This window comes from Dama dama, chromosome 19 (genome assembly GCF_033118175.1).
Source record: "Dama dama isolate Ldn47 chromosome 19, ASM3311817v1, whole genome shotgun sequence".
NCBI lineage: Eukaryota > Metazoa > Chordata > Mammalia > Artiodactyla > Cervidae > Dama > Dama dama.
Window position 1 is genome coordinate 21,284,539 of NC_083699.1, and position 23,987 is coordinate 21,308,525.

The following is a 23,987-nucleotide window of genomic DNA, read 5'->3' on the forward strand; positions in this document are numbered from 1 at the left end:
CATCCAAGGTCACATAGCTAGTTGTTCTGGAGCTGGAAGCTGAACTATATTCCAAAGCCCAACATACACTTAACTGTTACAGTAAATAGAAAGTGCAAATGGATGTCACAGAATCTCTATTAAGAAAATGCTGGATTTTAAAACTTCAAGTTCCCAAGAAATGAGCACTCTATTTTTCAACATATTTGAAAAGAAAGAAAAGGGGACTTCTAGAAGTCAGAATCTATAGCAAGAAAAGAACATACAGTTTTAGACTGATAGTAAGAGGACCTGAAAAAACTATATTCTCAAAATCTCTGAAAGCATTATATTCTGGATTGGTCAGATAAGGTGTCGTGCTTACTTTATTGTGTACTGCTAAGTCACTTCATTCGTGTCCGACTCTGTGCGACCCCGTCCCTGGGATTTTCCAGGCAAGAACACTGGAGTGGGTTGCCATTTCCTTCTCCAATGCATAAAAGTGAAAAGTGAAAGTGAAGTCGCTCAGTCATGTCTGACTCTTCGGGACCCCATGGACTGCAGCCCGCCAGGCTCCTCCATCCATGGGATTTTCCAGGCAAGAATACTGGAGTGGGGTGCCATTGCCTTCTCCGACTTTATTGTGTAGCATTGAGTAAATATGGAACTTGATCATGGTAGATTTATTTTGTCAATAGCATGTTAAGTTCAATATAGTCCTAATTTTATTTACAAATCTCTAGTTTTATTATATAATATATACATTTTATTGTGGAAAGATTAGAATATCTAGATGTGGTAACAAAATAAACGCACAACCAGAGACTTCCATTGTTAACATTTTGAAAGAGTTACACAATATAAATACAAATATAAATATTGATGTAAATATGTATGTTTATGTTTTAACAAAATACTTTTTAATATTGCCTTCACTTATTATCTTGTGAGCATTTTTTAAAATGTTCTTTGATTATGAAAGTAGAGAGGTGTCTAATATATTTGAGAATGATTTTCTTCCAGAAAGGATTAAAAAAAAACCCACAAAACATTTATTTAATGCTTTAAGGAAAAATGAATATTAATCCAGAAAACTATTTCATGTGAATCAGTTCATTTCTTAATTATGCTATATCAATGAAGCACTGATGTACTTGAGTTATCTTCAGGCTACAGAGCCCTCATTGTTCTCCTCTATTTAGATTAAACCTTTTAAAGTAATCTTTTTTTTTTTTCAGTAGAGAAAAAAGGGTCAATAATGAGAGTGATAATTTAAGAGTGTTTTGAAAGGAAGAGTATATATTCCCTGGCTGGAGCTGATGTGATTTAAAGCCATCTGCTTCTTTCACTTGAAATGCATTCAGCTTTGTATTCATCAGCCTACTTAATTCAGGGGGAGGGGCAGGGCCAACTTTCAAAAGCTGTGTTTTCATTTGCTATTTCCTTTGACAAAGATTTATTGAGCATCTGCTTTGTTTGGGTCCTATGTTAGATGCTTATTTAATGCAAAGAGGTATAGGATATGTCCTCTGTACTCAGAGAAGCCCAATCTGATGATGAAAAAAACCCCAAAAGATTATTAGTGTTTAGTATAATAGGTGCAGAGAGAGAAGTGAGCTTAGAGGGCTGTAGTAAGACATGGGCAAGGTTCTTTGGCCATAGAGATGCCTGTGGAGAGAAGTGGTTTGAGAGTAAGAAGATAGGTGAGTGGTGAGGGGAAGGAGTGTGATGAAGTATGTTTCAGATAGAGGGACTGCCATGTATAAAAGGTTTTAGGGACTAGAGAACAAACAGGCTGTGTTTAGGGTCATGGAGATTAGACTCTAAGGTGGAACAAAGCTTGAGACATGATCATTATCTATCAAAGAGGCATTGTATGCTGTGCTGAGCAGTTGGAATTTTATCCTGAAGGAAAGAGTCTTTGAAGATATTGTCAGTGGAGCCTTGAGAAGAACAGCTGTGGTTCTGAGAAATCACTCTGGCAGTTGTATGAAGAAGCTCTCCGTGGTGGTGATAGGAAAAGATCAGAATCTGAACTAAGGTGGAAAAGTAGTTGAATTGATGAATTTGCTGATTGTTGGAGGTGGGAGGCAAGGGAGTGGGTGGGAAATAGGATGATGTCATCATTTCCAGGCTACGTCATTGGGTACACTTCTGCAAGGGGAGGAGTGTGCAGAATGAAGCAGATTGAGAGGACGGGTTGAAGGTGATGAGTCTGTTTAGAATGTGCTCAGCGGGCAGCTGGATGTGTACCGTCTTGAGATGAGAGGAAACTGTGGACTAGAACGCTGGGAATACCAGCATGAAACCAGGGAACAGAGCAGAATCACTCAGGAAGTATCTGTGGATTCAGAGGGGTCGTTGAGGACCACCATCATTGAAAGAAACAGCAGAGAGTAAGGGTGTATTCTCTGCTGTCTGGGTCCCAATCCTAGTTCTGCCAGTTACCAGGGAAAGTTACCTAATCTATGTCCTTTAGTTTCCTCATCCATAATGTGGAGATGACACATATTTCGGTTATGGGTAGTTGTGAACCATAAAGTGAGTTTATATATTAAAGTACATGTAGTAGGACTGGCTTGTAGTTTAAGAAAACGATAGATGTAGCTTTACTCTATAATGATTAAGAGAAATTTAGTCAAAAAAAAAAAAAAAAAACAATGAGTGAAGAATACAGAATAGGTACTGTCAAAAGGGTAAAGAAGGACATCCATGGGTAGGGGAATCATAAAAATGAAGGTGAGCCAGAAAGAAGATGAGGTGAGAAGGAAGATGAGCTTCCCAGGTGGTGCTGGTGGTAAAGAACTGCCTACAAATGCAGGAGACATAAGAGATGTGGTTCGATATCTGGGTTGGGAAGATTCCTTGGAGGAGGGCACAGCAACCCACTCCAGTATTTTTGCCTGGAGGAGGCTGGAGGGCTACAGCCCTTGGGATCACAAACTGAACACGGACATGACTGAAATGACTTAGCATGCACGCAGAAAGAAGATGAGTTGTATTAATGTTGCAAGAAAGACAAGCCACATAAGAGCTAGGAAGTGTCCTTTGTGTTTTGTTCCAAGAGTTTACTGGTAGCTTTGGTGGGTTGGGGCCAAGATCCTGATCCTGGTTTGAGGAATGAACAGAGGGTAAGAGTGGAGTGAGCAAGTGGAGACCATTTTTCCAAGGGGCTTGATTGAAGCCAAGGAGTTAGGATGGTGGTCAGTGGGGAGATGGAGAGTTGAGTGAATAGTTGTGGTTGCTTTAAAGTATGGGTGAAAATGGTAGTTGCTCAGTAATGTCTGACTCTTTTCGACCCAATAGACCGTAGCCCAACAGGCTCTTCTATCCATGGAATTCTCCAGGTAAGAATACTGGATTGGATAGCCATTCCCTTCTGCAGGGGATCTTCCCAACCCAGGGATAGAACCAGGGTCTCCTGCATTGCAGGCAGATTCTTTGCCATCTGAACCACCAGGGAAGCATGGGTGAATCTGAAGCATTTTAATATTTGTTAAGAAAGAACTAGGACAGGGGAGAGGATGGAGGGTTGGATTAAAGTAACCCCTCATTAATTCATCAGATTTCCCTCAGCATTTTCTGTGTCTGGCATGGGCCATAAGCTGAGTATTCTCTCAAGGAGGTATGGTCTGAAGGTGTGGATGAGGAGAGAGGCCAGGACTCTAACATCCTGTGTTCGGGCTGATGATGAAGTACGGCATTGAGAGGGACTTCGCTTCTGCATGGCTGAGGCCCTCTCCTGAGAGTATTTGTCTGGGTTAGAGGTGCTGGAATCACTGGGTGAATGGTAAGGCATGGTGTTGGCTTAAAGTATATGAGATCATCTCAGTAGTTTCTTCAGCAGGTCAGACCACCAGGCAGGAGCCTCCTGAGATGGGGGAAATCGCCTCCAAGCTTGGCTACTTTGCACTACACTGTTCATTGGAATACTTCCTTTTTCAAAGGCACAGCAGGGTACTGGAAAGAACATGAATCTAGATAACAGAAAAGGTATTAGTTTCATTCATTCATTCAAAACTCTATCGAGCACCTCCTGTGTGTCAGATGATAATTGATGGGCTAGAATTACAATGCGGTCAGGAGAGCTGGAGTGCTTGCCCCACAAAAGCTTTCATTCCAGTGAAGGAGACCAGCAATGAAACAAGTGATCAGGCTCCTCCAGGGAGAGCAGAGGCCCATAGTTCTCTGCAGAGAGGTCAGGGCATCTTCCCCAGGAAGTGCTGGCTCGACGGAGCTGGAAGATAGGTTGGGATTAGCCAGGTGAAGGGAACAAGGGGAGAGCTTTCTAAGTAGAGGAACCAGCATGCATGGAGATGGTGGATTTATGAAAGAGTCTGGTACTTTCTAAAATGGGAGAGAAGTTTGCTTAGGCTAGAATATGCTCTCCCTCCAACAAGTTAAGTGATATTGGCAACAATGACACCGATCTTCTATCTCCTGCTTTCTAAAGACGTAAATGGGAGAAGGATGCTCCGGGAGGCTGCTGTTGTCAGAAAGTACTGAGATTCCCTAGTGGCTCAGATGGTAAAGAATCTGCTTGCAATGTGGGAGACGTGGGTCTGGAAGATTCCCTGGAGGAGGGCATGACAACCCACTCCAATATTCTTGGAAAATTCCATGGACAGAGGAGTCTGTTGGGCTACAGTCCATGGGGTTGCCAAAAGAGGGACAGGACTGAGAGACTAACACTTTCACTTTCAGAGATAAAACAAGATTTGTGGGAAAGGTCCCAGAGGACCATGTGTAGGATGGACTAGAGCCCAGGGAAGGCAAGGAGGAAACCAGAATTAGGGTGGTCTGTTGGGAAGATACCTGTTGATGAGACTACTGGGCTGGATATGTAAGTGGAGAAAGGAGTGGACTGGAAGAAGAAATCAGTTTGCTAAAGAACAGGAGGTGCTGGGATGAGCAATTCCTTGGAAATTTCTGGAGGGAGGCTCATTTGAGAAGGATCATGGTGTTGCAGTGGAAATGAATTGCATTTTCAAAGGAATAAATTTTAGAGAACCGAGCAGAGGACGGAATCTGGGAAATCAGTGAAGAGACACAAAAGGGATTGGAATTAACTCAATTTGTGTCAAGGAATTTTAGAAGGGAGTGTTTTAAAAGAATTAGATTGAATTTCAACATTCCTTTGATGAATGCTCTTTTAAACCTGGTAAATTGGAGGAAATTTTAAGCTTAACAATAAAGAACTCCCAAGTGGTGTTTGCAGCCAGCAGAAGCAAACGGGACAGGCAAGTCCTAGACGCTGCTCTAGCAACTTTAGACCTGGGTTTTTTTTTTTTTTGTTGTTGTTGTTTTTTAGACCTGGTTTTGTCTGTTTCATTTTTATTGCCAGTTGGTGACTACTAGTTAAAATTTTCAATAGTCTTGTTTAGGGAGTAACATAGCAGGAGATATTCACATTCCTTAGTAGAGTTGTTTCGGAGCAAATCCAGAGACTCTGGAATTTTGTATGAAGGTTTTCTAGCAATTATTTGCAGTGAAGTGTGTGGAAATAGAGCTGTGTTGATGTGTGTCTGCATTCTGAAAGAGATGAAGGATACTGTGAAAATGCACTGCGCTGCGTTTGTTAGGGAACAGGATTGCCAGGAGCAGCATGGGCAAGTCTGGTCCAAGTTCACCGGGGATCCAGCGGGCGCTGACAGGAGGCGGGCGCACGCGGGTCGATAGGCAATCACCGAGCCGCGGGGAGGCTCCCTGGCGGCCAGCCAGGCGGCACCGCTCCGCGACGCGCGCTCCTTGGAATTCACAGATCTGCTTAGCGTGCGGATAGACGTCTGCCTGCTTTAGCATTAACACTGAAGAGGGAAGAAACGTGAGACCTTTAAAACAATGCCATCTTGGGTTGCTATGATTTGGCTCTGGTTTCATTTTTCTCACTGGTCAAAAAATGTTGTTTCCAGCCAGGAAAGCCTTCCTATGTGTCTTTCAGAAGACTGATTTATGGTTTCTATAGGAACTGGATAATCAAAATTTGAAAATTAATATATTTTAGGTCCCTGGACACTGTAACACTGTGTGTGTGTGTGTATGTGTGTGTGTATGCGTGTGTGTGTGTGCGCGCGTGTCCGCACGCACAAGCAAGCGCGGGCCTCTTCCATTTGGAGAAGGAAGGAATAGAATCTTTTTCATCTGTTATTATTAAGTGATGTGCACCTTTGTTGATGTGAATTGTGAAGTGTGTCGTGTAACATTTCATTCACTCATTCATTCACATTTACTGTATGTCTCCACTATATCATTCCCATAGGGACAAAGAAACTAAAATGCAGAGTCAGGGGGAAATTACTTTGATGGGATTATAACTCTATTCAGAGTTTACTTTTTCACCTCTTTTAGTGAAAAATGAAATATATATATGTGTATGTACATAACATACAACATTTTATGGGGACTTTTGATGATTTGATTAGATCTGATTTTACTTTCCTCCCCTCTGGAATATTATATGCTGGTATATGATATTTGAGGGTTGGGGGGAATACCAACTTCCCTGAGGTTCTCTTAAAAGCAGTTCAAGACCCCCTTTGCTTCCAGAATTCAGTCAGTGGTCACCTTTCCTAGGATGAGGACATTTTGCATTTCTTTACTGCTCTTCCTGCCCTTACTACCAAGGGACATTGTGTCCAGCAGCCTCAGGGAACTCTGCCTTCCATTTCTTTGATTGGGAGTATTCCTCCTTCCAGTTTTCCCTTCATTCTGCATCGCTTCTTCTGTCACCCTTGATCTTGGTTTTCATTTGAGTAGGAGTACCTTCTTACATCCTCTCCTAGGGATGTGAGATCACCAAACTCTACTGAACACACACTCCATTTTACAGTATCTTTTATGCTTTTAGACTGTGGGACTGTCATAGGGTTATTTCTTTGTAGTGATTGCTGTATTTTGCCTTAGGTCTTGGCCAGTACTCATCCTTGATTCTTCAGAAGTTGGCTCCTACAGTTTAATTTTTAGAACCTTGAATAACTCATGTTTCATTAAATTATTTAGACGTTAGTATTTAGACGTTAGTTTTTGACTCCTGTCTTGCACCCCATATCCAAAGCCATGAATTTTACCTTCCAAATAGACCTCCTGTTTTTTGGATGACAAAGCTCAACTTCAGTATGGTAACATAGATTTCCCAAGGCCGTACAACCTGAAGGTTAGAAGTAAGATTAGTTCTGTCTAGTCTTTTTCTTTTTCTCCTAAAACCATCTTCTTTTAGTGTTTTAAAACTCTCCAAGCTGTTTCTGTGCTGTTCCCCAGAGAGTGAGTTCTGACGTCGGTCTGCTCAGAGAACATTATAGGGTGAGATGGAAGTGTCACTTTATAGCATTGCAGAAGCATCTCAATATGGAACTTGCCTGTTCTGGTCTGTTCATTTTTCTCCTGGTGTATAATTACAGACAGTTCAAAAACGAAACCGAACTACAGAGCATAGGGATATATAATAAGCTGGTAAAACTAGAAAGATATACAAGGAAGTAATTAGCATAAAGTCAGGAAAACTGTTACTCTAGAGAGAGGGGAAGGGCTTATGAAATGGAATGAGGGGTCGGGGGTGGTTCTAGGGTGATATCAGTGACCTGGGTGGTGAGTACACAGGCTTGGTTTAGAATGGTTCATTAGGCTCTGTAGGTACTTTGCCCTCACTTGTCTCTCTGTGCATAATTGTTTATCACAAAATAACATATCACTGTGTATTTTATCCCTTTGCCTTTGAGAAGAAATGAAATGAGGGAGGGATGTAGGTGTGAGGTTTGATTGTGTGAGGTTTGATTGTGTGAGAAAAGGTGGTGCTTAAAAATCTGAGGTCAAAATTTAAAACCTGTGAAGAGAGAGAAAGGGGAAAAAAGTGGCTGTGTTTAGTCTGAAAGCCCAAGCTACAGATGTCACTTTGCCTCCTTTGGTGGAGGAGTGTTTGATATTGCTGTTTAGTCACTAACTTGTGTTGGGCTCTTTGTGACCCCATGAACTGTATGGGGCCGCCTGTCCATGGGATTCTCCAGGCAAGAATACTGGAGTGGGTTGCCATTTCCTCCTCTGGGGGATCTTCCTGACCCAGGGATCAAATCCATGTCCCCTGGATTGCAGGAGGACTCATCACTGAGCCACCAGAGAGTGCCCAGAGGAGTGTTTAACTTTATACAAATGTCTGTTGTGTCTTTTCTGGTAGTGCCAGGGCAGGTGGCAATGTGTGTTTTTAGGAGACTTAAGCACGAAGACCTTTTGCGTTTATGGGGTAGAGATTGTTTATATTCCCCTAATTATTTCTAATCATTAAATATTCTGAAATAGTGTGACAAGGCCTTTATGAATGGGAACATTAAAGACTCATTCTTTAAGGGTTTTCTTTGTGCAGCCTCTGAGACCTCTAGGTGAAGTTCAAGTGCTTTGTTCTCCAGGCACCTGTAGTACTTGCTTGCATACATATTCATTATCAGATTTGGGGGTAAATATACTTTTATGTAGATATCTCCATCAGATGGGAAAATGTCCTGAAGGTGGAGTTTTTATCTTATGTCTCTGTGCCTGGTGCTTTTGAAATGTTTAAGGAAAACAAATCCATAGAAAGAATCCACAGTTCAACCTATAAATCCTTATAAAGCATCCACCATGGGCTGAAACTGGTGTTTCTTAATCTCTGTCTAATAAAGCAGGAGTTGGGGACAAAAGAAAATTGTGTTATGTTTGTGAACCATCCACACTGGGCTGGACAGTGACAAGATGTAGGAACAATTGATTTCTAAAGTGGAAATGCTGTTGACATTAGGAGAAAATCAAAGAAACAAGGTTCATAATTAGAATAAATAAATGCGTTGCTTTATAATTGACCTAATGCTTTCACAAATGTTATTTGTCATCACAAAATTCAGTGAGATAGAGAGATATAATCCTGTTTTACAGACAAGGAATCTTCAAAGAGTTAGATAACTGTGAGCTTGACCAAGTCTACAGATAAATTATGGAGTCCACATAGAAACTCCCGATTCCAAATCCTGGACATCTCCCACCATACCATGTTCTTTCCAGAACAGGAGATTTTTGTGTCAGTAAGTATGTAGGACTCTGACTTAAGTACTCCATTCATCTTATTGCAAAAGGAGTTATATATTGTTTTTTCATATTTTCTTCTTCCAAAATGCTTTCATATATGGTTTAATAAGACTCAAATGCATGTTAAATCACATTTTATATTTTATCCTTCTTTCATCTGTTAAATGGAATTATACCTCTCCATCTCACTGAGTAACTTGAAGTGCTTTAAAGTAGATAATCTTAGGCAAAATCCAGATGGGCATACAGTTTTATAAATTCAGAAATTGATTTTATGTTCCTTTTATGATTTCTCTCTTGTATGTCATGAGCTTTCAAAGGTTTGTGGTTAAGCCCAGAGTAGCACACTCCCAATGTTATTTGCCTGAGAAGCTGTTAGTATGAGATTTATATATGTGACAGGAGGTAGATGTAATCCTTGCGTTTAACTACTAGTAATATGAAGGAGCAGATGTTAATATGAGAGTGACAGCTTCCTTAAAAATACCAAGTGAACTTTTGACTTAAAGTTAATCCAGCAGGGACCACACAGAATAGATGGGAGGTCGTGTTTCACACCCGCATACTTAAACATCCAAGTTTGATTTCCCTCCAGCATTACCAATTACACTGATTATAGTTTTTATTTTTCTTTGCACTTCAATTTGAGTTTCCAGACAATCCAAAGTATTCAGATGATTGATCTGTGTATATGTGCTGATTAATTGCATTTATTACAAACCACAATGGAAAAAGTTGCCATAAAGATCTCAAGTAAATAATATACAAGCTGCCATGGACAAACATCTCATAGTTGAATTTTGGCAGAATACACTGAACTGCAGTTTTTTACTTTATATTGATTGGGTAGCCTTGTGATTTTGCAGATAGGGGCTGTAAATAGCTCTCTAGAGAAAGTCAACCCATACTGTGTATGTACAAGTATGTTTATCTGTGAAGCTAGGGTGAGAATGCTGGGAAAGTTCATGAATTAACTATTGATCTGGAATCTGGAATTCACTCAAGAGAGTTTTGAGGAACATAGGAGCCTCTGTAAGGATAACAAAATGACATAAGTTGAAGCTGGTTACAAATCATAATAATTGGCAATATTAGTGTAATCAGACCCTCTAGTAAGAGCAGAACAAGGTTTCCACTTCTTTTTCTTGGTAAAGAACAATGTTTATACCCTTTGTTGAATTAGTGCTCTTTATAGAGAGTCTCTTCATCTTGACGGTCCATCACTTCATGGCAAATGGGTGGGGAAACAATGGAAACAGTGAGAGACTTTATTTTCTTGGGCTCCAAAATCACTGCAGGTGGTGACTGAAGTCATGAAGTTAAAAGACGCTTGTTCCTTGGAAGAAAAGCTATGACAAACCTAGACAGCATATTAACAAGCAGAGACATTACTTTGCCGACAAAGGTCCATCTAGTCAAAGCTATAGTTTTTCCAGTAGTCATGTATGGATGTGAGAGTTGGACCATAAAGAAGGTTGAGTGCCGAAGAATTGATACTTTTGAATTGTGGTGTTGGAGAAGACTCTTGCAAGTCCCCTGGATTGTGAGGAGATCAAACCAGTCAATCCTAAAGGAAATCAACTCTGACTATTCATTGGAAGGACTGATGCTGAAGCTGAAACTCCAATATTTGGGCCACCTGATGTGAAGAGCTGACTCTTTGGAAAAGACCCTGATGCTGGGAAAGATTGAAGGCAGGATGAGAAGAGGACGACAGAGGATGAGGTGGTTCGATGATATCACCAACTCAATGGGCATGAGTTTGAGAAAGCTCCGGGAAATGGTGAAGGACACGGAAGCCTGGCATGCTGCAGTCTGTGGGGTTGCAGAGAGTCGGACACGACTGAGTGACTGAACAACAATTTCTTCTCTAAATGAGTAACCCAAACTATGGGGAAACTGTGTCGGCATGAAGATAGTCTAACTACTTTGTTTATATTAATAGAAAGGAGAAGCTGAAAGAAGCCTATAGGACATGATGCATCCACTTGACAGTATTTGGGAGGCACTGAAAGTTATGTTTATGAGGTCTTAGCAACATGGAGACTGCTCTCATATAATGCTAGGTGAAAATTTATTTTACACACATTGTAGATAACTAACTATTGTATATTTTTACACACACACACATACATGAAAACAGACTTCTAGAAAATAGTAGTCACTTGATGATTATTATTATCAGCACTCTGTAAATTAGTGCTGCTAAGTAACTTGTCAGGGTCACACGGTGAGAGAGGCTGGACCTGAACCCAGCGTTGCCTGCCTCCCAAGACCACGCTTTAACATTATAGTCAACTTGTAACACTGCTTCTTTGACATGTAAAATATACATACCAGTTTTAAGGAAAATTAATGAGAAATCCAGAATGGTCCCATATACATGTTTTTCTTTGACTTAACTTGTTCAACTTTAATTTTATTTCTACCTTCATTTTTTTTTCCTGTACTCATTCATTTTTATCTTTCATTTCCTATTCTTTTCTCCTTCTCCATATTTTTGTAGAAGAGGAAAAGGTCTCCCTTGACTTTCTTAGGTTCCTTGACTGGGTCTGAAGATAAGATGAACAATGGTTAATAGGACTAAAGCATACACATTTATTTAATATCAGTTTTCCATGATATAGGAGCCTTCATAGGGAAATAAAGAACCTCCAAAATGGTAAACCCAGGTGTTTTTATGGAAAGTTTGATGAAGAATGGATAGTTGTGGAAAGGTATAAGTCAGAAGAGGAGATAAGTGTAAAAAAAATGTGGAAACTTAGGTTGCTTCCTTCAGGTTTTTCTCAAGGTCTCTCCAACTTGGCATGTTGGTATCTTAGATGTTCCTTTTCCCTCCAGATATAGGGAGGATACTCTCACAGGAGAGTCTTAAGACTTGCTTTAGGGAAGAAGGGCAAATGGGAGGCTAAGGTCAGAGAACGTTCTTGCTTCTACTGTTTTCTCACACTTCAGTTTAAAATATTCAATATGCCAAGATGCTATATTTTGGGACAATGTGTCCTGAACTTTCACTTCTCAACCAGCAAGAGCCATATTTCTGGTAAGACCATGGTTTGGTGAATAACTGAATCTCTGCCTCACCCAGTCTCCCTTCCCCTCCTCCTCTGTTCCTGACTCGTCTTCTCCATACGTTGGCCATTTCCTCTTGGATGCCTCCCACCTATCTTAGTTTATTCCTTCTCTTCCACTGGAAGTAGCCAAGTAAGTTTCCAGACCCTCTTTTTGGGGGTAGAGGGTGACACTCATTTAGCATCGTATATTTTAAATCTGAGCAACTAGAAATGTCTATTCCTGCTCTTTAATTCTCATTTTAGGAGCTCCCTTTCTTGGAGGTAATTATTTTGTGGAGCAAATGTTAACTGCTTCTAGAGAATTCATACAATTGATAATTTGGCCCTTTAAATGTTTTAAGCAGGAAGACTATTTTCCCTGGCCTCCCAAGGGTAGTGGGTAGAGGTGGAAGATGCCGGTGGTTATCTCGTGTTTTTAATTAACATGTTTGTTTTTCGGGTGTCTTTTCTTCTCTGACATTTCTCCCTCTGGACTCAGCAAGTTTTTGAATCGTTGGTTCTCCTGCCATGAGAACATCCTCTGAGAGAGGCCCTAGAGAAGTTAAGAGACCCTGGAGATCTCAAGAGATGTTAATTAGTAGGAGTAAATAAGTGGCTTGTTTATTTGTATGCGCATTTTAATGCTGTCCTTTCCTTTTTTAAATTAAGAAGTGGAAAATGTGCTTGTGCTTAAATGTAGTGTAAAGTTTCCCATATTCCTTTGGGTGTTGGTGTATTTTCCCTGGTTGCAGAAAATATTTTCAGGAAGAGTTTTCTCTCTTGAGAATGGCCTTCCCCCATTTTATTGCCTTTTATTGTCACCCCTACCCTTGCATAAAAATATCATCTGAATTGTAGCAGTATTAATATTTTATCATCTGCTACAAAACTAGACGGCATATTAAAAAACAGAGACATAACTTTGCTGACAAAGGTCCATATAGTCAAAGTTATGGTTTTTTCAGTAGTCATGTATGAATGGGGTTTCCCTGGTGGCTCAGATGGTAAAGAATCTGCCTGCAATGCAAAAGACCTGGGCTATCCCTGGGTCAGGAAGATTCCCTGGAGAAGGAAATGGCAACCCACTCCAGTATTCTTGCCTAGAAAATCCCATGAACAGAGGAGTCTGTTGGGCTACAGTCCCTGGGGCTGCAGAATTGGACATGACTGAATGATTGACATACTGTCCCATACATGAGTGTGAGAGTTGGATCATAAAGAATGCTGAGCACTGAAGAATCGGTACTTTTGAATTGTCTGAAAAAGACTGAAAAGTCTGAAAAAGACTCTTGAGAGCCCCTTGGACAGCAAGGAGATCAAACCAATTAATCATTAAGGAAATAAACCCTGAGTGTTCCTTGAAAGGAATGATGCTAAAGTTGAAGCTCCAATACTTTGGCCATTGATGCCAAGAGCCGACTCATTGGAAAGTTCCTGATGCTGGGCAAGATTGAAGGCAAGAGGAGAAGAAGGCAGCAGAGGATGAGATGGTTAGATAGTATAACTGACTCAATGGACATGGATTTGAGCAAACTGAGAGAGAGCGAAGGGCAGGGAAACCTGGCATGCTGCAGTCCAAGGGGTTGCAAAGAGTCAGACACGACTAAGCAACGGAACAGCAACTGTAACCACGTGTGCGTGCATGCATGGTCAGTTGCTCAGTAGTGTCTGATTGTTTGTGACGCCATGGACTGCCCATTGAATTTTCCAAGCAAGAATACTGAAGTGGGTTGCCATTTCTTCCTCCGTGGGATCTTCCTAACTCAGGGATCAAATCTGAATCCCTTAAATATCTGCATTGACCAGCAGATTCTTTCCACTACACCATCTGGGAAGCCCTATATTAACCATACTTACTTATTTTAAAAAATTACACAAGACTAGAGCTGAAGAAACAGAAGCTTGGAAATTGCCCATGCTTTGCATAAAACTCTTTTCATCCAAAAGTTAAAAAAAAAAAAGTTACAGTGACTGAGTAAGAAGGAACCTTTAGAATGTCTTCCCCATTCTTATCTTTAGGCAACCTCACCCTTAAGACAGCTCAAGAAAATGAAGTGCTGTCCTGTTTTGGAAGCTATTAAAATTATTTTCAGAACTTCTTCCTGGTATCTTCTTCTAAAATATAATAAGTCAAGCTATTGGAACTTTCTTATTAATACTTTACTTAATCTCTTACAGCAGAAATCAGATTTGTTATTTTATATCCTATTCAAGAGATGCAACATGAAATAGTGGTCAAGAGCATGAATTCTAGAATTAGACCACCTGGGTTCAAATCGTGGCTTGGCCACTTAGAGCTGTGTGATGTTGGGTAATATAGTTTATTTCACTTAAAACTGGGTATGACAATTTCGTGAAGTATTATATACAAGATACTTAGAACAGTGCCTGGTATACAATAGGCACTAAATGATCATTATTAGATTAGGCTTACCATTGAAAGAGGGCAGTGGTCTTCAAACTAGAAAGGGTAGAACAATAGTTGAAAGGGAATTGAGTCTCAAGATGTCAGGAGATAGTAAGAAAGTCCTAGTTTGAGGTTTTCAATCCTAGACTAATTATACTCGAGATTCTTAAGATAATGTGTGTAGGTTATAATAGGACCATTTTTGGTAATTATCTTGGAAGCTTGGAGATATATTTGAAGACAGATAGGAAATAAATTATATTTTCAGAAGCCATCCAACAAAACCTAATGATAATGTTGTGGCCATGATGGACTTGATTATAATCTGTTAGTTGAATTTGCAGATTTGTACTCATACAATTACAGTGTTAATGAATGGCTCATGAACATTTTTTATCCCTTCAAGAATTTGAAGGAGTTTTGATTAAAATACAAATAACGGAAGAAGTAAAATGTAAATAAAAGTAGAAAATTGACGCAATAGCACAGCAGAGCCCAAGCGTGGGACCTGAGATCTAACTTTGTATGTTACCCCTGAAGTTCACACTCAGCTTTGAGGTTCTCGGCAGCCAAGATGACAAGGAGACATGATCAGTTGTTTCACTGTCATTATCCCAAACTAGAAAGTAAATAGGTTCCTCCGGGGAGTTTTCCTAATAGTGATTTTTAGAAGAGATTTATCACATAAATAATGAGCATAAATAATAAGCACTGATTTAATAGGCAATTCCCTCAATAATATTTTTTGAAGCAACTGGGCTTTTTAAAGCAACTTTAGGAAAAAAGTCTAAAAGTTGTTATTAAGTGTCATTTCAACAAAGGCAGTATTTTGAAAGGCTAAACTAATTTTGTCTACATATGTGAACGTCACATGGTCTGAGATGATCCAAAGTTTGGTTTCAAGTTTGACTGTAAATCCTTGACAGTGTTTCTCAGGGCTCTTCTCTCAGCCAAACTTTGAGAGGAGCTGGATAATAGGTTCTAATTCAGAAAGGAACAGGGATAGGAATATTTTCAGTTGGGAGTTTTAGCAAGATCAGTATGCTTTAGAAATAAGCTAGGAAGCTGGTAAAATAAGTCTCCTAGAAGGAAAACCATAATTTATTTCTCCACCAACATGAATCTCTGAGCTCATTATAGAGCTGCTGGGGCACTGGGTTAGACGAGGGAGTGAAGGAAGAGAAAGACTTGAGAGGAAAGATAAAACAATACAGCTTTACTTATTTTTTTACATTGTTTAAAATGCTTCCCTTGTGGCTCAGCTGGTAAAGAATCCACCTGCAGTGCAGGAGACCTGGGTTTGATCCCTGGGTTGGGAAGATCCCCTGGAGAAGGGCAAGGCTACCCACTCCAGTATACTGGCCTGGAGAACTCCATGGACTCGATAGCCCATGGGATCACAAAGAGTCGGACATGACTGAGCAACTTTCAGTTCACTTCACTTCATACACTGTTTATGTATAAAAATATTTTTTACATTGTGTCTGCAAAAGAGTATGTGACTAATCATAAAAGAAATGATTTTGTTTAAAAATTTGGAAAGCTACTATCATATTGCATGGCCATAGTGGTATTGGTCTATCAGTGCTCAGTCACTGGTTGTGTTTGATTTTTTGTGACCCCAACTGCCAGGTTCCTCTGTCCATGGAATTTTCCAGGCAAGAATTCTGGAGTGAGTTGCCATTTCCTACTGTAGGGGATCTGCCCAATCCAGGGATTTAACCCATGTCTCTCGAGTCTCCTGCATTAGCAGGTAGGTTCTTTACCACTAGCACTGCAAGTTGGCAATAAAAAAAATCCAAAATAAATTCCCTTGGATTCGTTTACTTTAAGAAGAACTTTTCTGAAGATCTAGCCAAATGACTAGTTGCATAGAGTACCTCCTGGAAGGAGTGGAGAAAGGGGGAACAAACAAATAAATTCCAATAGCCTTTTGAATATATTTTTCTGCAGATACTGATTTTAGTCAGAGTAATTAATAATAATCTATGATCTATTAATTTTAACTTTGGCTAGAAGACAGAACAAAGTATATATTTCTAGACCAACCTAGGATTCTAGATTCCTAGATAAAGGATAATGAAAATAAAACCATGTATCAATATACAGGATCATAATTATTTTTCTAATTTCTATGGAAATAGAGACTGTGTGCCACGTACCTGATTATTTACAACAGTGTGTGTCTGATGGTGAAAGCAAAGTGTGATACTGTAAAGAACAGTATTTTGTGGGAACCTGAAATGTTAGGTCCATGAATCAACATAAATTGGCAGTGGTTTACAGGAAATGGCAAGAGTGAACATTGATGTTTTAAAAATCAGTTAACTAAAATGGATGGGAATGGGCTAATTTAATTCAGATGACCAATATACCTGCTACTTAGGCAAGAATCCCTTAGAAGAAATGAAGTTGCCCTCATTGTCAACAAAAGAGTCTGAAATGCAGCACTCGGGTGCAACAGGATGATCTGGGTTCATTTCCAAGGCAAACCATTCAGTATCACAGTAATCCAAGTCTATGCCCCAACCACTAATGCTGAAGAAGCTGAAGTTGAATGGTTCTATGAAGATTTACAAGAACTTCTAGAACTAAGATAAAAAAGAGATGTCCATTTCATCATAGGGGACTGGAACACTAAAGTAGCAAGTCAAGAGATACCTGGAGTAACAGGCAAATTTGGCGTTGGAGTACAAAATGAAGCAGGGCAAAGGCTAACAGAGTTTTGCCAAGAGAACACACTGGTCATAGCAAACATGCTCTTTCGACAATGTAAGAGACGACTCTATACAAGGACATCACCAGATAGTCAATACCAAAGTCAGATTGATTATATTCCTCACAGCCAAAGATGGAGAAGTTCTATACAGTCAGCAGAAACAAACCAGGAGCTGAATATGGCTAAGATCATGAGCTGCTTTTTGCAAAATTCAGACTTAAATTGAAGAAATTAGGGAAAACCACTAGATGATTCAGGTATGATCTAAATCAAATCTCTCACAATTATACAGTGAAAGTTATAATTATGCAGTGGAAGTGACATATAGATTCAAGGGATTAGATTCAAGAGGTTAGACAGAGTGCCTGAAGAACAGAGTGCCTATGGACAGAGGTTCATAACACTGTACAGGAAGTGGTAATCAAAACCATTCCCAAGGGGAAGAAAATGCAAAAAGGCAAAATGGTTGTCTAAGGAGGCCTTCCAAATAGCCGAGAAAAGAAGAGGTGCGAAAGGCAAAGGAGAAAAGGAAAGCTAAACATATCTGAATACAGAGTTCTGAAGAATAGCAAGGAGAGATAAGAAAGACTTCCTCAGTGATCAGTGCAAAGAAATAGAGGAAAACAATAGAATGGGAAAGACTAAAGATCTCTTCAAGAAAATTAGAGATACCAAGAGAACATTTCTTGCAAAGACGGGCACAATAAAGACAGAAATTATATGAACCTAACAGAAGCAGATGATATTAAGAAGAGGTGGTAAGAATACATAGAACAACTATACAAAAAAGATCTGCATGACCTGTATAACCACAGTGGTGGATCCCTCACCTAGAGCCGGACATCCTGGAGTGTAAAGTCAAGTAGGCCTCAGGAAACATCACCAGAAACAAAGCTAGTGGAGATGATGGGATTCTGGCTGAGTTATTTCAAATCCTAAAAGATGATGCTATGAAAGTGCTGCATTCGATATGCCAGCAAATTTGGAAAACTTAGCAGTGGCCACAGGACTGGAAAAGGTCAGTTTTCATCCAATCCCAAAGAAAGGCAGTGCCAGAGAATGATCAAACTACCCCAAAATTGCACTCATTTCACATTCTAGCAAATTAATACTCAAAATCCTTCAAGCTAGGCTTTGACAGATGTACAAGCTGGGTTTAGAAAAGGCAGAATAACCAGAGATTAAATTGCCGACTTCTTTTGGATCATAGATAAAGCAAAAGAATTCCAGAAAACACCTACTTCTGCTTCATTGAATACACTAAAGCCTTTGACTATGTGGATCACAACAAACTGTGGAAAGTCCTTAAAGAGATGGTAATACCAGACCACCTTACCTGCCTCCTCAGAAATCTGTATGTAGGTCCAGAAGTAGCAGTTAGAACCGGACATGAAACAATGGACTGGTTCAAAATTGGGAAAGGAGTGTGTCAAGGCTGTATATTGTCACCCTGCTTATTTAACTTATATGCAGAATACATCATGTGAAATGCTGGGCTAGATGAAACAAACTGGAATCAAGGTTGCTGGGAGAAATATCAATAACCTCAGATATGCAGATGTTACCACTGTAATGGCAGAAGGTGAAGAGAAAATAAAGAGTCTCTTGATGAAGGCAAAAGAGGAGAGCGAAAAAGCTGGCTTAAAACTCAACATTCTAAAGACAAAGATCATGGCATTCAGTCCCATCACTTCATGGCAAATAGATGGGGAAAATAATGAAAACAGTGACAGACTTCATTCCCTTGGGCTCCAAAATCACTGCTGATGGTGACTGCAGCCCTCAAATTAAAAGATGCTTGCTCCTTGGAAGAAATACAATGACAAACCTAGACAGTGTATTAAAAAGCAGAGCCATTACTTTGCCTACAATGGTCCATGTAGTCAAAGCTATGGTTTTTTTCCATTAGTCATGTATGAATGTGAGAATTGGACCATAAAGAAGGCTGAGTGCCAAAGAACTGATGCCCTTAAACTGTAGTGTTGGAGAAGACTCTTGAGAGTCCCTTGGACTGCAAGGAGATCAAAGCAGTCAATCCTAAAGGAAATCAATGCTGAATATTCATGGAAGGACTGATGTAGAAACTGAAACTCCAGTACTTTGACCCCCTGGTGTGAAGAGCCAACTCATTGGAAAAGACCCTGATTCTGGGAAGGATTGAAGGCAGGAGGAGAAGGGGATGACAGAGGATGAGATGGTTGGATGATATCACCGACTCAATGGACATGAGTTTCAGCAAGCTCCGGGAGATGGTGAAGGACAGGGAAGCCCGGCATGCTGCAGTCCATAGGGTTGGAAAGGGTCAGACACAACTGAGCTACTGAACAACAACCCAAAATTTACCACAAACTTAAGACACTAAAACACATCACCAGTGCTCCACACACCAATAGAGATTATTCATTCTACTTTGGAAACTCTTATTCTTGAATATAAAAAGATGCAGGTTTTGACTGAGTGTCAATAACTGGGTGTCCTTACTGATGTCATTCAGCTTACAGGACAGTTCAAGGTGAATAAAGGCTATGAGATAGACAGATGTAGATAAACAGAGATGAGTCCTCTCTCTCCCACCCTCTCCTCTGTACTTGGCATAGAGCTTTAGCACATCTTTAGACAGAAGAGTCGTTGTATATATTAGATTTTTTTACCCCTCCTCAAGCCTTTATATCCCTAATCCTGCAAATTCTGTTAAGATAGGGTCATCATTAATATATGATGTAAACCAGAACCCCTTTGAATATGGAAGTGTTAATGACAAGCAAAAATGGAAGGACCTTTTCTGAACAAGTTCCATATAGCGTCCCAAAGTCTAGGTATAAAGAGGTGTCAGAATCCTAGTGCGTGAAGGCTTAAGAAGGTATAGAAATAAGTTTGATTAAAATGAACAAAACATTCACTACTTACTAGAGGGAATATATAAAAACATAAATAAATCACCTGTAAACATACTCCACAGAGATTGCAACTGTTAATATTTAAGTGAATGACTTTCTACCTAGAATCTTCATACAGAGTGAAAAACACATATCTTTGTTTCTTTTTTAAAAAATCAGGATCCTATTTAATCAGTGCTTTGTATCTGTTACTTTACCGTAACTTCAACCACCAGCATTTCCCCAAGTCAAATATTATTTAAAATATATGTTTTAGGGTTGCTAGCTATTTTATCTTGTAGTTGTACCTATAGCATATTAATCTCTCCCTATCATTGGGTATTTTGAGATATTTCTGATTTTTTTACGATTATAAAATATGATGAATATCTTTATACTTCATCATTTGAGTGGAAGTCTCATAATTTCATGAGAATATATTTCTGAAAGTGGAATTCTTGAGTCAAATTTTTTGGAACTCTTGATATATGTGTATATATAAATTAAATTATCTTTTAGTCAGCCTATCAATCTGTCTAGTTCATATTGTTGTCCTGCAAACCTTAAAATGCTAGCAGTAATATATTCAGTTCAGTTCAGTTCAGTTCAGTCGCTCAGTCGTGTCCGACTCTTTGTGACCCCAGTAATATATTAGGTTGCCCCAAATGGTTGACTTTTTTCTTATAAAACATCTGTAAAACCAGTGCTTAAAATGGAAAAAAAAATTATCAGTAACTAAAATGGAAAAAAAAAATGTGTGTGTCTGTATGTTTCCCTAGACATCTCATAAATTGCTATGCAGCGAGTAAGTAGGAAATAATTACTTCATTGAGACGCCCTTTGCTTTATTAGCTTTGGAGAAATCATGAGATCCTTTATTTTTAATCTCTTAATGTTTTTATGACATGACAAGCAGTTTGTCTGCAGTTGGTTATGAAAATATAAAAATGTGTAGACATTTCTTACATGTCTGAGTAGCTTGAAAAATGAAGGGGGATTAGGCTGCTAAATAAGTGTTCAGTTGATACTTTAGCCTCTGAGTGATGTGGTGCAGTAAGTGAGTGGTGGTGTGGACATCAGGGCTTCTAACTTGAATGGACATTCCCGATGAGCTAGTGGACATTTTGGTGCATGAGAGCAACATTAACCTGGAGTGTGCCCTCTTTGCTTAGTTGCAGAAGCTAGGTTATTTTTTCAGAAGCTTAAGTCTATCAGACTGGCCTTGTTCTTTACTGGGAAGATGGATAAACAATGACAGGGCTCGTCCTTGACTGCTATTGTGATCTAGGCACATACCTGAATAGAACATGTAGTCCATTCTGTAACAGACCTCAGGAGCTGGACGCCGATCTTGACTGCCTGTGAGAGTTTTTATTGGTTTGTTTGTTTTCTAAGTTTATGGGTGTCATTAGCAAAGTCTCTTCTTACTCCATTCCAAATGATCTATTGGGAACAATTCCAGCTCTGGCTAACTTTTCCTTGTTTCTCAATTTGAGGGAAGAGAGTTGAATGAGCCACTGTTCCAAAAGGATCTTTATGTAACCATGTCATGTTCGAGGGAATAAGATGAGAAACCTTCTAAACCTGGTTGTAGGTCTTCCATGGTGCTCTTTAGAAACTTATCAGGGCGCATCCTCTGACTTTCTCCCCATCTTATGAGGACACTTCATGAGGCTGATACAATGTCCAGGGTTGTCTGGGACAGAATCTCTAGTCTCAGGTGAGTGAGACTTAGTAGAGTGTGGTTGGTATATCTCATGAGAACACAGTGTTAATCTTTAAATGTGCTACTAATACATGTAAATCCTCTTAGCTAATAAACTCTTCAGGATTTTTCCATTTCTTCATTAAGATGACATATATCCTAAGGAGAGTTGGCTATGTTGTGTGCCTTGTTGTGTGGTTGTTGGATTAGCGACCACAATCCACCAAGTTTAAATCTTTCATAGACTTTTGAAATAAGAGCCATCACCTTAGATAGGGTTAACTGTGCAGATCAGGATTAAAGAGGACAAAATATGACATATTCACTCTTTCTAACAAATAAATGATATAAAAGACAATATTGTCCAGGAGAAAACCAAAATAATATCAAAATATTTCTTGGGACATACTTTGAGCTCCCCCTCTGCCTATTATACAGAGGATTACTGCATTTTGCGCCTACCAAGATTAGAAAAGGAAGAGAAAGTGTCTTTAAACTGCAGAATACAGTGTAAGAGATTTAGATTGGATGCAAGGGATGATATTCTGGTAGGATAGTTAAACATTGGAAAGAGTTACACACGAGACATTGAAGGCCTAACAGTGGGGCAGAGGAGTTGCTGGCACACCTGACCCCTGAATGCATCATGGTAAAGAGTGTTTGAGAGCAGTCAGCAAAGTTATGTGAAAGAAGTACATATGTTATGGTTACAAAGAATTTTTGGAACTTGTTAGAAAGTAAGAGGAAGAGCAAAGAATCACTCCTAGGCTAAAAGAGCATCATCTCAGGGGCGGTGAATAGTGAGGGTGCTCTTGCCCATCAGAATATAAAGGAGGCACAGAAAGAACTGTCTAGACAAGCAAAACACACTGTGGAAAAAGGATCAAGAAAAAGGGAGAGGAATTAAAAAGCTAGCTTGCTGTATTTATAGGAAACAGTTATGTGCTTGTAGAAATGTTTTGGTTTGGTGTCTGGAAAATATGTATAAAATGTAAATATCTCTTTATTTGTTTGACTTACTTTCTTTGAAGAATATTAATTAGTGATAGATTCTGAATGGACTGGGATATTTATGTGTCTTCAAAGAGAAGGATAAAATTAATGGTCTCCTAGAATCAATTTTTAAATTATGATTTCTTCATCATTATTATGATTTTTGGTGCTGAGTGTGCTATGAGGTTCCAAGTGCTTGTGGCTATCATTAAACAAATATTTACTAAGCAAACTACCGAGGAGAACAGCATGGGATACAAAAATGTGATGCATCTTTCAAAAGGAGCTTGCAAGATCCTCAGGTAGATTTAACCACAACAGATGCCATAAGGGCCCCCAGGAGGTGCAAGGCATTTTCATAAGAGCCGAGAGCCAGCAGCAGTGAGTTTAGGCTCCAGGAGAACATACAAGGCTTTTCTGGGGGGGTGGCACTTGGGCTGAGCCTTTGAGACGAGATGGAGTTTTTGACTGATGGAGACGTGTGGGCAGAGGGAGGCAGGCATTCTAGGAGCAGAGAGCAGTGGGTAGTAGTACAGAGAAGTTGTATGCCTAATGTGTTGTGTTTTCTGAAAGCCAACAAGGCTTTTGAGGAGGAAAGAGTACCATAACCTTGAAGGAGAGATAAGACAAGAAGCCCAGTTAGCCAACTACTGAGTTAGTTTAGGCAAAGGAATAATTGCTTGTGCTAGGTAAGGAAATGAAAATGAGAATCCTGTGGGAGAATCTGTGAGAAAGACCTAAGGAGTGCAAAGAGAACCAAAGGTGGGAGGAGGCTTGGTGGGATATTGAGGCCACTGATAACTGGAGAGAAGGAAAGGATATTGACAAGCAAGTCCTTGAAATCAAAACTTGCTTCTCTTCTGGCTGCTTTCTTTTCTTCCTTTCCATCCTTCATTCCATACCTTTGCATGAAGCTTCTGCTTTGTGTCTGGCCCTGCTCACTGTAATGAAGGGAGATAAAAAGATGCTAAATACATCCCTTTGCCTTTTCATTGCTTGCAGTCTAGTTTGGGGAATAGGATCTATGCATACTTAGGAAATAATTAGCACCCAGTTAAAGATAATATAACTACTGTGTGAGTGCAAAAGAGGAAAATGGTGGGTTGAGGTCTCTGTTCTGGGGAAGCTAAGCTTAGACACAAATATGCAAAGTATGCTCTATTTCAGTTGCTCATCAGGTAATAAATGGGGTCAAGCTCATCGGTTCCAGTTCCAGTTTACTGTGAAC

General features: G+C 39.7%; 1 protein-coding gene across 1 annotated transcript in view; it reads left to right on the forward strand.

The window, feature by feature from the left end:
* The window catches only part of LOC133074058 (EGF-like and EMI domain-containing protein 1), a 548,755-nt gene that overhangs the window by 15,553 nt on the left and 509,215 nt on the right, over positions 1 to 23,987 (forward strand). The window lies entirely within an intron of this gene.